Below are 12,770 nucleotides of genomic sequence, written 5' to 3'. Positions count from 1 at the left end.
TTTTAATATGACCCAGACTTAATTTTCAGTTTTAAAGTCCATAAAATGCGAAAGCCCAGTGGCCTTTAATATTGTTTTCTTATGCTTGATGAGGTCTTTGGGTCAGTAGGATTTCACCATCATAAAATAATTTAGAATATCTGAATGACTTTTTGCCCTCTAAATAAGCCATTGTAGTGTCTCTGGCATACATTTTACATGGTGTAGCCCATCCTAGATTATTCTACTCTATTCTGCGTTGGCGATTTTGCTCATAATATCAGAAAAGTCACTTTACAATGTGAGGTTTCATAATTACACTAAGAAAGGTTTTGTTTATTTAAATAATTTCTATTGAGTAAAATTTTGATTTCATAAGAAATAGCTTAACACTAAGCATCAGCTTCACATTGCCAAGGACATTGAATATTGGTAACAATACATACAGCTTTTTAAAAATTGAGAAAGAATTTATTTTATTTTATTTTTTGCCAAAACAGTATAAGACATAAAATTCTATGATGGATCAATAATTACACGGATCTCCATTTCTGGTTCCCCTCATGTTGAAATAAAAAATGCAAATTCAGAGTGATCAGAAAACTTTAGGGAGGAGTGGCATTTGAGCAGTGACTTGAAGGTTGGAAAAAACTTTATAGGGATGGCAGGGGGGCCGGGGTTGGAGTATGTAGTGGTGGTGAGATTCTTCAGGCAGAAAGATCATAAACGGAAAGGTGGGGCCGGAAAGGGGCCCAGTTAGACCCAGACATGGTAACCTTGGGTGCCTACAGGGAAGTATGGGGCCGCCTGAAGTTTTGATGTGCAGCTAAGCATCTAGGGCTTTATTCTGGGAGCAGAGGGAGCCAGGGAGAATTTTAGAGGGAGACACAACAGGAATACTATTCCTGGGAGTTTGGTGACAGAGAACAGGATCTGTGAAGATTTAATTCAATTGATTTAGCATCAGCATTAGAAAGCAAAATAAGAAAGTTATACTTTAAAGTCACTGTGCACATAATTTTAGAATGATTTAAAGTGTTTTTTATATCGCCTTCCTTGATTAATACAGTCAATGCTAAAATCCAAAAGAAAAAGCCTGAGTAGAGCTGTATTTTCTTCCCATGAATATTAATAATAGCATCTTGCATTTGGGGAGCACATTTTATTATTCAAAATGATATTGTATTATTTTGTTTTGTTCTTCTCTCAACCTGGTGAGGCTAATAGATGTTTCTAAAAATAAGAGATATTACAAACCTCTCTTTCTGCTCCCATGATCTCCTTTTGATTACATGTGTAAGTGTAGATTTATGGCTGTTTCAGTTTTTCTGTGAAGAGCTGAGAATATCATTCTATGGCTACTTGTTTTAACTAATCTTTGACTTTCATTTTGTAGATGTCTTATATTGTAGTACCATAGTTGATTCAATTATACACTCCTAGAAAACAACTTTTGGAGGGAAACAAATTAGAGTGTCATCCAGTTATGTGTAAGTGTGTTCAGTAATGTCTTTTCCTAAAAAATATTTATGATTTATAGACATATGATATTAGTGATATTAATACTGTATTTTACTTAGAAAGAAAGAGAAAAGGTACAATAACAGGGAAAAAAAGAGAGTCCTAATTACAGACAGAAAAGATATTTAAAAAATTTTCATAAAATATAATATTTAAAAAAATTTGAAGAAAATACAGCATACATCGATAAATTTAAAAGCCATATATTGTACTTTTAAAAGTACCAGAATATATTGGGGAGGGGAGAGGACCCAATAATGCAATCATTTTCTTCTAAACCACTTGACAAAAAGTAGGAACATAGAATAGTTAGCTGCTCATTGTTTGAACTCTTTTAATGCAGTACATTTGTTTATCTGTTGAACCAATAGTATCATCATTCGAGCAACACATCCTTTCTGGCTTATGTGGCCATTATGTCAGTGCTTGCTTCTATCTAACTTTATGCAAATAAATAAGACTCTTAGACCCTGTGTTTGGCATTATCACAATTTTTGCTTGCCTCAGACAGGGCAGGTTGATTATCATTAAAGTGTTATTTATTTCTATTTTATTAAGCCTCTTTTACATTCATGTTACAGGTTAATTTATACTTTTATTTCATGCACTACTTGGCTTTACTGATTAATATGCCCCATGGCATTCAATAAAGTCAGGCAGTGGAGGAAATAAGAGTGATATTAATTTCTAACATCGCTATAAATTTGCCTTAATAAAACTAGCTCAATAACATTACAGAAGTAATACAATAGATGCTTCCAAATTGTTAACAAAGATGCAACTTTAACTATTTTCCTTCCTGAATTTAACATAACCTACTGCCTTTTCTTTCAAGTGTTGAAATGAAACCAGACATATATCTTCCCCCTTTAAAAAGTAATCTAATAGTTGGCACAATTCTACAGTACACAGCTCTCCATATGACTTATTCCAATGTCTTCTTCAGACTTTAGGTTACAAACTGTGCAAATTAACACAGACTCATAGGTTCCTAGGGGGAAAAAATCTATTCATGTAAGGTTTTTTTTCATAAAGATTAAAATGTTTCCAGCATCAGTTATTTGCCCTTCTTAAGTGTATTAATGCTCCATTCCAATAATAAATATTGTTACTGAGAAATCTGATAATAGGGAGGGGCTAGCAAAAATCTACATGCTGGAATTATTTTTTGTTGGTTAATCCATCACTCCCACCCCAACTGCTCAATTAAATAAGATTGGAATTAGGATTTGTAGGAACTCATAAAGACAAGGGCACACTACTGCCCATTGATTTTTGGGTTGCAAAATTTTGATGATAAAGAATGTACTCCATTATTAAGTAACCAAATTCATGTGTTAGGAAAAAAACATCTATTCTCTTCTCCTCATGTATTAGAATGTAGCTAGGCTGGACAAAAAAATGGCTACAAGTCAGGAATTGCCCCTCATCTCCATTATTCCAAAAGAATAAACGTACTTTGTCCCTTCAAAGTTCCCCCTTTCTTAGCTTTTCAATACTTTGAGTTCTAGCATTTATGGACTAGGAAGAAATTTGATAAGAAAAAAAAGCAACAAATAGCATTTAAAAATCCTCCTTTGCATAAAATATCAGGAAATGTGTTAATTCAACAATTTATTGATCAGGCTCTGTGCCAGGCACTGTTCTTGTCCTGGGGATAGAAATTCACATTTCTATCAGTTATGGCCTCTGTCCCCTTGGAATATATAGACTTACTCTTTTATTTACTTTCATAGAATGGTGAAATATCACACGTTAATAAGGAAGATATTTTGGGACAGCAAAATGTGTGTGTTTATTTATTTATTTTTTGAATAGATGAAGACTTCTGGATTCCTTAAATTTTCCTCAAATCGCACCAGACAAAGTAACAGGCATCTTTGCCCATGAAACAGTTCAAGAAACAGTGGAAGAGTGAGTCATCCTTATACCCATGCTGTGCTTAGGTGCATATTTCTAGGTTTTTACTAAATCAACTTAATGGAATGATTCTCCTGCTTCCCCATTCAACTCGAATGAATCCAAGTATATTAGATAGGTAGGTTTGGTGTAACCATATTTTCTCTTCCTTGGCTTTTGGTTAAAAGATTTTTAGGTAATTCACATAAAAATGATGTGCCTTTTCATGTTGATGTATCTATGCGACCTTTATGCAAGCTTTATGGAAAAATAAAATTCTATCTTTGCTATTTCTGTTACCAAGCCAGAACTGATGGTCTTTGATCAGAAAAATGAGCAAAGAATAAACATTTCTAAATCATGCCTCAAACCAGTTTTTAGCAAAAAGTTATTTTCAAGTGAGTAATCTATATCTTAGATCATAAGGATGCTGATTCACAAGTAAAGCAACAGTTTTAGAGACTTAGAAGTGTTCCATATAGAAGGTTAGTTTTTGAAAGTAAAGAACTGTTTGTTGCCAGAGATCAGCTCATATCCTGAGTCTGGAAGATAAGGGGCTTCAATTGGGTTTACAATCTTCATATAACCATTTCCTCATGAACATGCTGATTTGATGAACTGACTCAATCCCCCAAGAGAGTCTCTATACTAGCTAGCATCCATTGGCTCTAGGAAATCTGTTAGTTACTTTGGAAAAAGAGTTTGGAATATTTGACCCAAACTCATTAATTCTGATGTGTTTTGATGGATTTTATGAAGTGAAGAGACACAATCTAGTTTATCGTATTTAAGGATAGATTTGACAATGCCTTTGAATGACCAATAGCTGGTCAACACACAAGAGGGCTTAACCTCTCTCTCCCCCCACACATCCCTCTTAGCTATTCATAAATCTAAAAACTTTAAGAGTCTGTACGAATGTACTTTAATAAGTCATTCTTTGCAGAGCTTTCTGGGATATGACGCTTAACAGAATGAATCAATTGCAAAAAATATGATAGTTTTGAAAATGTTGGTGTAAAAAATATATAAAGCAAATAGAACTTATTTGACTGGTGAGAACTAGAGAATATTGTTGCAATTTTAAATTTCAGATAGTTTCAATTTAAATCTTTAGTTAAATCACATGATCAGAGCTGAACAAAATATATGCAAATATGAGGTTGCCAAGATTTCTCCCACTTCTGTATTTTTATAAAATAACTATGTTAAAGAATTACTACCCTTTGAGAATAAGGATATTATTTTCTCTTTGAAAGGAAACATTGTACTCTATAGATTGACTTCTACTGTCTTTTGTGCCATTATTAATACATTTCCTGTTTAAGGAAATGACTTTTTTTTTTAACATGATAGTTTAAACTTCAAACTAAGTGCTATTCACTTTTAAAATGTCTTATCTTACCACTGTTATTAGGGCACAAAGGATAAAGTGTGAAAAATGCATACCATAATAATCTTATTATCATGAGATTCTATTTTTTGAGTTAAGTGCTCACATTTGGTGCTTCTTTTTCAGGGGGCAATTGGAAGAGGGGGAGTTCTAGATAAAAGAAACAGATCCTTTGCTTTCAGATTAGTGACTTTTTAAAGATGCGAATATATAATAAGGTACCTATAATACAAATTAAAGATCAGGAATGTCTTCCAAAATTCTTGTCTTCATATTTAAAAAGGCCATACAAGTGTCCTCATATAGTTTTATCTAATCAATTCTGTTTTTTTTTCATTTCTATTTTCCTGTTGCAGTCTTATTGCAGTCTTCAAAATCATTGTTTTAAATTTAACATTATTTGAACTGCAATATTAAGCACAGAAAATAGGAAGAGCAAAGGTTAAGTTTTGGGGCATTGGATTTTCATGTTATGTACTTAAGCATGTTTTACCAGTAAATAACAAATACGATTAATGCAAATTTAATAAAAATTGTAGATTCCACTGTGAATATTAAGTGGAACCTATTTATATTTTCATTTAATTTGTTCTAGTTTAGATATTTTTCAGTTATAAATAAACAGGGTAGTAATACGTTAAATATATATAATACAAATCTCTCTCTATATAATACAAACATATATTTTAGATTTTTCCTCCTTTGATATATCTATGTGTCTGTCTATCTATCTATCTATCTATCTATCTATCTATCTATCTATCTATCTATCTACCTATCTATCTAATATCTCTCTAGATAGATAAAGGGTGTTATTGAAGCCTTAATCTTAAAACCAAGGTCATCCTTAGTTTTGAAAAGTACAGAGCACTAATAAGGATAGAATACCCTGACATAAAATCAGTGAAAAGGTAAAAAAAAAAAAAGAAAAAGAAAAAGAAAAAGTACAGAGCACTATAATAAATGCTTAACAAATTATAGTCTGCAAAGTAACTGTCTTAATTGTACATTAATAATAATAGATAATATTTATTGCATACTTATTTGTGATAGGCAATGTGCTAAGTGCTTTATGTACATTAATTCATTTAATCTCATAAGAAAGCCATGGGTTAAGTATTTTACCCTCATTTTACAGGTAAGAAAACAAACGATGTTGAGTAACTCATTCAAGGTCCCATGCTAGTTAGTAGTAGGGCTAGGATTTAAATCCATGGTGGTACAATTACACACATACAGTGAATTGAACAAGATCAGATAGGTTTAATTTACTTGTAAAGCTTTTGATTAGCTAAGTATGATATGGAAAAAATAGAATAATTATGACAAGACCAAGAAATGTTAGAAGACAGGGTTTAAAGGATGAGTATATGATACAAATTCTTTTTCCCTTTAGAAAAAGGAGTGGGTAAGAGAGTTACAGTAGAAGAGATGGCAATGGTAGTCCTGTAAAACTGTGAAGTAAGCACCGATTTTTGCCTGATTCATTAATTCCCTTAACTAGGTGTTTGTTGGTCACTGTGTTGGGTGGTGGTATACGAAAGTGAGTAAGGAATGCACGTGTCTTTAAGGAGTTTTCAGTGTTGTGTGGACATAAGCCATCATACAAATAGTGCAGTGGTTCAAGAGTGATCAGGGATTGTATTGATTACCAAAGAAGGTATGCGATCTAGAAAGGGGTGGGTGATGGGTGGGAAAGAGATTTGTCCTGAGTTTTGAAGATCTATAAATGAGGCAGGCCAAATGGTGAAGAGTAAAGCCTTCTAGGCAGACAGAGCATGTGGTATAAAGGCAAGAAGGTCCAAATGAGTTTGGGTAGGTTAACATGGCAATAGATGAGCCTGAAGACAGACAGACAGATCAGCTCCTCCAGGACTAAGGATCACAGAGGTTCATAAGAAGGCTCTGAAGAAGAGGTATGATGAGCTTTACATGTTAGGACACTCTAGCTAAAGTGTGCGGAGTGGCCACACTGGAGAGGACACGTTAGGAGGCTGTGGGAGGACAAGGGGGAAAATGCAAGGGGGCCTCGCCAGGGGCAGTGGTGGGGTTTGGTGAGAAAGGAACAGCTCAGAGTATTGAAGAAACCAAGGCAAGAAAAGTTTCAAGGAAGGACAGTCAACAGTGTCATATGATGTAGAGAAAAGATATTTGCTGGGTTTAGTAATAAGGTCCCCGGTGACTTTTGCTAGAGTGGTCTCAGGTGAGTGGTTCACAAAAAGGGTGTGGAGTAACAGGAATGAGTGGAAAGGAAATACAGTGAGTGGGGTTTCTGAGCTTTCTCCTTTTCTACTACTGCCTGTCATGACTTCTGCCTCTACTTCCAATCTCGGGGAAAGAAAAAGACATTGGGCAATTAATGAAAACCAGTACCTTTTGTAAGCCTCTTAATGGCCCTATGATGTAGGGCCTACTCTAATCTTCATTTTATAGGTAGAGAGTGGAGGGTTTGAGAGTTTTATACACTAGCCCATGGCCCACTGTTGGCAAGTAGCGGTCCTCTAGTTCAAATCCAGGTCTATCTAATTTCAAAGCTCACAATCCAACCATTACCCTCTTCTGAAATTTAGTGTTCATGCTTGTTCTCTTCTCCTCCCAAGTCTGCCTGCAATCACACAGCTAGTAAACTTACTCTTACCCAAACATAAGTGATGAATAAAGTTTAATGTGTTCTTTTTCCTGATACATTTAAATGACCATTGGATGTGCTTATTTTACATTTTTATTGTGAAACAGAACATACAAATGGAAAAGTGAACACAACATGAGTGTACAGTGTGATGAAGCATTGCCAAACCTCCAGAAATTGTCTGTGTCTCCTTCCCTGTCCCGTTCCCCTCCTCTCAGAGGCGACCACTAGACCAACCTTTGTAGCATTATTTCCCTGCGTTTCTCTGTAGTTTCTCCACCTGAATTATGCATCCCTAAACAACAGAGTCTAGTTTTGCCTGTTTTGGCTCTTTGCGTAAGTGGCATTATGTGTATGCTTCTGTGTCTTGCTTCTTTAGTTCAAAATTACATTTTGTATTGTGTGTGGCATTAGTGCATTCATTTTCGATGCTAGATAGTGTGTTGTTGTATGAATTTACCATGTTATTTATACATTTCATTATTTAGGGATATGTAAGTTTATTCTAGTTTTGAACACTTATGATCAGTGTTGTCCCTTTTTGATCAAGTCAAAGGCAAGAAGCTCTAAGAATGCAATTTTAAACATCTTTTAATATTTTAGGGGGGTGGGAGCCCTTTTTAATTCCCTTGAAATGAACCCCCACAGGTGGTTCCTGTGGGATTCCTGATTTGCTTACTCATGAGGCAAAGCATGAAGACTGTGAGGAGAATTTCTAAATTAAAATGTTTAAAGAGGTCAGGTGAACTGAAAAAACAAAGAAACAGTTATTACCAGATCTCCCATTTCCCCTAGCTCTTCCACTTCATTGTTGCAATCTTAGCTAAATGCAGTCAGCTTGCATATTTTCCTACATCAGCCCTTTGATCAGCAAAGTAATTTCTTTTCCTTCCTCTGTACAAATCTTTTGATTATAGTAAGCTCATTCTTTGAAGAACAAACATGGTAAAAAATATGAACAACTTGAATAATTTTAGCAGCTATCTAAAATAAGTGGTTTTGCATGGGATAAAATAACTATTTAAGTTTTGTAAAGTGAATCATCGAAATATAACACAACCAGTAATAAGATCATAATGTGTCATATATTTAATAACAACGTAGAAGACAGACAGTGTAGTAAAGTGGTTCAGAGTATAGGCTCTGGAGATAGACTGAGATTGGATTCTAGCTCTGCCTCTTACTACCAGTGTCAACTGGGTGAATTTCTTAACCTTTCAGATTCAGCTTTCTTGAACCATGAAATAAAAATAGTAGAAGTCCTTATTTCATAGGGCTGTTGTGAGCATCTAATAAGAAAATATGTAAATACTTAACATAAGGCCTGCTTTAGTAGAGCTCGATAAAAGTTAGTTATTGATATATTTAGCCCAACGAAAGGGCAGAATAACCTAGGTATTTATTAATGGAGTTTGACCAGAGACAGTCATCTACTTACATCATAGCTATTTATTCAATACTTAATAGCCCCCTTCACTGTGGCAGAGACCGTGGATCATAAGAAATAGAATTTGTGGAGATAAGCAATTAGGAGATCAATTACAAGTGGCAGTGTTAAATAAGATATGTTTGGCAGCAGAGGAGGGAGTGGTTTTGGATCAGTCAGAGGTACAACTTTCCAGGAGTTGTATTTTGAATTTGATCTTGATCTAAGTAATAAACACAACTTTGCCAAGAAGAAGGTTCAAGTCCTTTCACCCAGAAAATACGTGCACAAAGAATAGACAGGGGTTGGAGTTGAGATCTCTTTTGGGGAGATTTTGGGAATGGATGGTATGGAGTAAAGAAGGAGGACATAGCTGGTGGAGTATTTTATAAGTGGCATCTTTAAGATTCACGTATTTATTAGATGAGAGGAAAAAATAAGTATTCAATTCCATTTAAATTGGCTTACAGAATTATGAACCCTTCAGGTAAAATGTAACTGTATAGTGTCCAATCTAGCAGATTATAGGAAAGTAGTAATATTTTGGCAAAAATAAGCTTTTCATATTTTCACTCTCGTAGTAAATATATAAATAATGAACACTTTGACATTTCGAAGACTTTTAAAATTCATGTTGAAAGACCAGTTTGTGAAGTTCCTGTGAGAGTTCTTTGAGTAAATATACATAGCTCTTTCCCTTTTTTTGATAAACCTCCTTCCCTACTGCTTCCATTATAGTTTGAAAAAAATTAATTTATAGGCTGGCTGTAGGGATAGCTCCCAGGATCTTTATATAACCCCCCACAATCTCTTGACGACTCCCCCAGATCAGGAGAATCCACTAGATGGCGCCCACATCCACTGCTGCGTGTTACCTCCGCGGGGCTTAGATCTGGGGACAGCTGTGGGTTTTCTGAGACTGGCGGGAGAGATTAGTGTGATCCTTGTGGAGCAGCTTCCTCAAGGTTTGCTCCGAAATGCTGTAAATGTGGTGCTCCTTCATTATTACCGTAATGGAATCACCAAATATGGGCAATGGTGGTGTGGTTTCGAGTACGAGAAAGCCCGCAATTTTGCTCTACGAGATGGAGCCACAAGCAGGCAGTCACAGGCATTTAGCTGGAGTTCACAGCCTATTCATGTAGCGACTTAGAAGCTACATAGAAGCTATTCCTTGAGGCCCACATATTGATTTAGACAACGACACTGCTGTTTATGGGAAAGGGGGAAAAAAAGACAATAAAGAAGGTATCAAAGAAGGAGCGATTATTTTAATACTAACTTTTGTGCAGATAGAATTCTCTCTCATTTCTGTCAGATGATTGAACACTGCTTGATATGCAAAATCGAGGATATATTCTGATGTAGATTTCAGATAGCAGGAAATAGAGGAGTATTTTGTTTTTCTTTTGAATAGCACTGGGCAATTTTCTTTATTTTGTGTGTGAAATGCTAAAAGCTTTGTAAAATTATTTATTACTTAATATTCTTCTAAAAAGAGACAGATCTCTTTTCCCAGTTCTAGGTAGTAGATAATGACTTTGGCAGATAATGACTTTGGCAGAATTTTCCTGTCTTTTTCAATTTTATGGAAGTCCATTTCTCATCATTAGGCGAAGATGCAGATAAGAAAGGATGAACCTTATTCCAGAGCCTGTCACATCAGTGTTGCTTCTTAGGTGATTAAAAAAAAAGCAGCGCGATCTTGGAGAAAAGTCTGACAAAAGGTAATGGAAACTCAGTAACAGATGTAAATCCATGATGGATTAGGCTTAACCCTCCTGGAAAACCCTCTCTACTAAAGAACTAGTGTGCATTTCAGCTCAGGAGCAAAAATAAGACTTTGTTCTTCTGAGGCTCTTAAAAAACCTAACCTATGCTGGCCCCACAAACTAAGGTTTATTTGAGGCTCCCTGAAGGTGATTAGACCCAGGAAAAGGTGTTTTTCTGCAGTTTAGTTTAGGAACTCAGCACCAGCCCAATGCTTAATGCAGCTGCTGGTTGGCAGGTTCAAAGGTATGGAGCTTCTTTAATTAAAAATCAGCAGGCTCATTTTAATTTTGGACAAAATAGATTTTATTTAAACTTCCAGTGAAATAAAACAGTATTTTTATTTCCCTTTCTCCTTGCACAGCACTCTTATTCCCATCCCATCCTCTACCATAATAATGGGAAGTTTCAACGAAGAATTCTGAAAATCTCCCCAGGATTATGGTTTTGGTTCAGGAATAAACAATTGTTTGACATAAACATTTTTAGGAAAAATACATAATTTGGGGTGTATGGAAATTGTGTAGTAGTCACAGAGCCATTTCTTAAAAATGTTTTTGCTGATAATTTTGACAGGCTAGACGTAGATGAGTGAGCATTATATTCGATTCTGAAAAATATTTTGCCTGGCGTTCAGCTGGTTTGTTGTTTTGAAGGAGGAAAATTGAAATGCAATTTAATCCAGAAGTAGAGTACTTTTTCTAAAGTAAAACATTTATTTTCTTCATTAAAATATGGCATTTAATATGCAACTAAGAAAAAATGATTTCCAGTATGCTACTAGTGAAAAACCTGGACGTGACAAAAAGGATGGCTGAAAAACAGATTGTATTTAACCACATAAATCTCTGGGAGTAATATACTTTTCACCTCTGGGTGCCACTGTTCAACTACTTCTTGTTTTTTATGACTGTTTGAAAGCCTGATGCTTCCTGTAGTTGTATTCTTAAAAGAATTTGTTAAAGAGACATTTCCTCTATCTGTAGTTATCTGCTAAATAACTTTTTGGCACATGGATGTAAATTCAGTATGTTTGTGATTTGCCATTTTAATTATCAAACGATGACCAAATAACATTGAAGATTGTTTATATGGGCCATTGCCCAGGTTAAAAGCCTGATTTCATCTCCTGTGGAAATGAATCTTGTACTTACCTTTTTTGGTAGGCATTTAATCAGAAAAAATCATTAAAACACAAGGGAGTTTTAGTTTAAATTTGTTGTCATTTGTAGACGTGATTTTAATTCTGCACAAATATTTCAATAGAAATCAATTTTATAAAAGGGAAACAATGGATAGACATTGAGAGAATTAGTTAAAATAGAATTTAAAAATCTAACATTAACTGAGATAATATTTTCCACTTAATTTTAAGCTTAATTGCTTCTATATTTTCATTAAAAACCCTACAGAAATCTTTCTATATATCTTCAGCATTCTTAATTCTCAGATGCTGTTGTTTTAATAATTAAAAATAATAGCAATATTTGTAATTTTACAAAATGTGTGAGTAATCTTTTCTTTTTACAAACTAGGAAGATAGTTAATATTCTGTACCAAGAAGCAAATGCACATGTTTGCCTGAGTTTTAAATCTCCAATTCTTTATTTTAAACTTGGGGTTCATCTGAAATGCCAGAAGAAGGGGTCATAATGCCAAAGTTAATTTTGTTTTGTCATATACAAAGTAGTTAATCTAAAAATTATTGATTGATATTCTCCCTCTTTTAACTCTTTTAGGACTCAATATTTAAAGCAAAACTAATTTATCTAGGTGTTCTACGGCACAAAATTAATTCTACTGGGACTGGTCCAGGCCAAGCCTCATTATAGAACAGTTCCTCTTGCTGAACTAGCCTGAGCCTGATTCTTACTGGGAGACTTTTTCAAAATTATTCACAGCACAGAACTTAACCCTTAAGATGCTATAGAATTGACTTTCAATATTACACTTATTAGGCCATTTATGGTATCAGGAATACATTAAAATGAGAGTATGTCTTACCCATGTTGGTGCTGCCTGAGACTTTTAAATTAGGAAATTGTAATTGTGTATATTGGAGGAGTTTTGTGATTTATATACTGAAGTTGAAGTATGCATTTAAAAAAATTTTCCCCCTGCTCCAGTCTGTCATCATAAGTATATTGCTGACC

Source organism: Pteropus alecto, unplaced genomic scaffold, assembly GCF_000325575.1.
Source record: "Pteropus alecto unplaced genomic scaffold, ASM32557v1 scaffold3, whole genome shotgun sequence".
Classification (NCBI taxonomy): domain Eukaryota; kingdom Metazoa; phylum Chordata; class Mammalia; order Chiroptera; family Pteropodidae; genus Pteropus; species Pteropus alecto.
Note: the sequence above shows the minus strand (reverse complement) of the source record.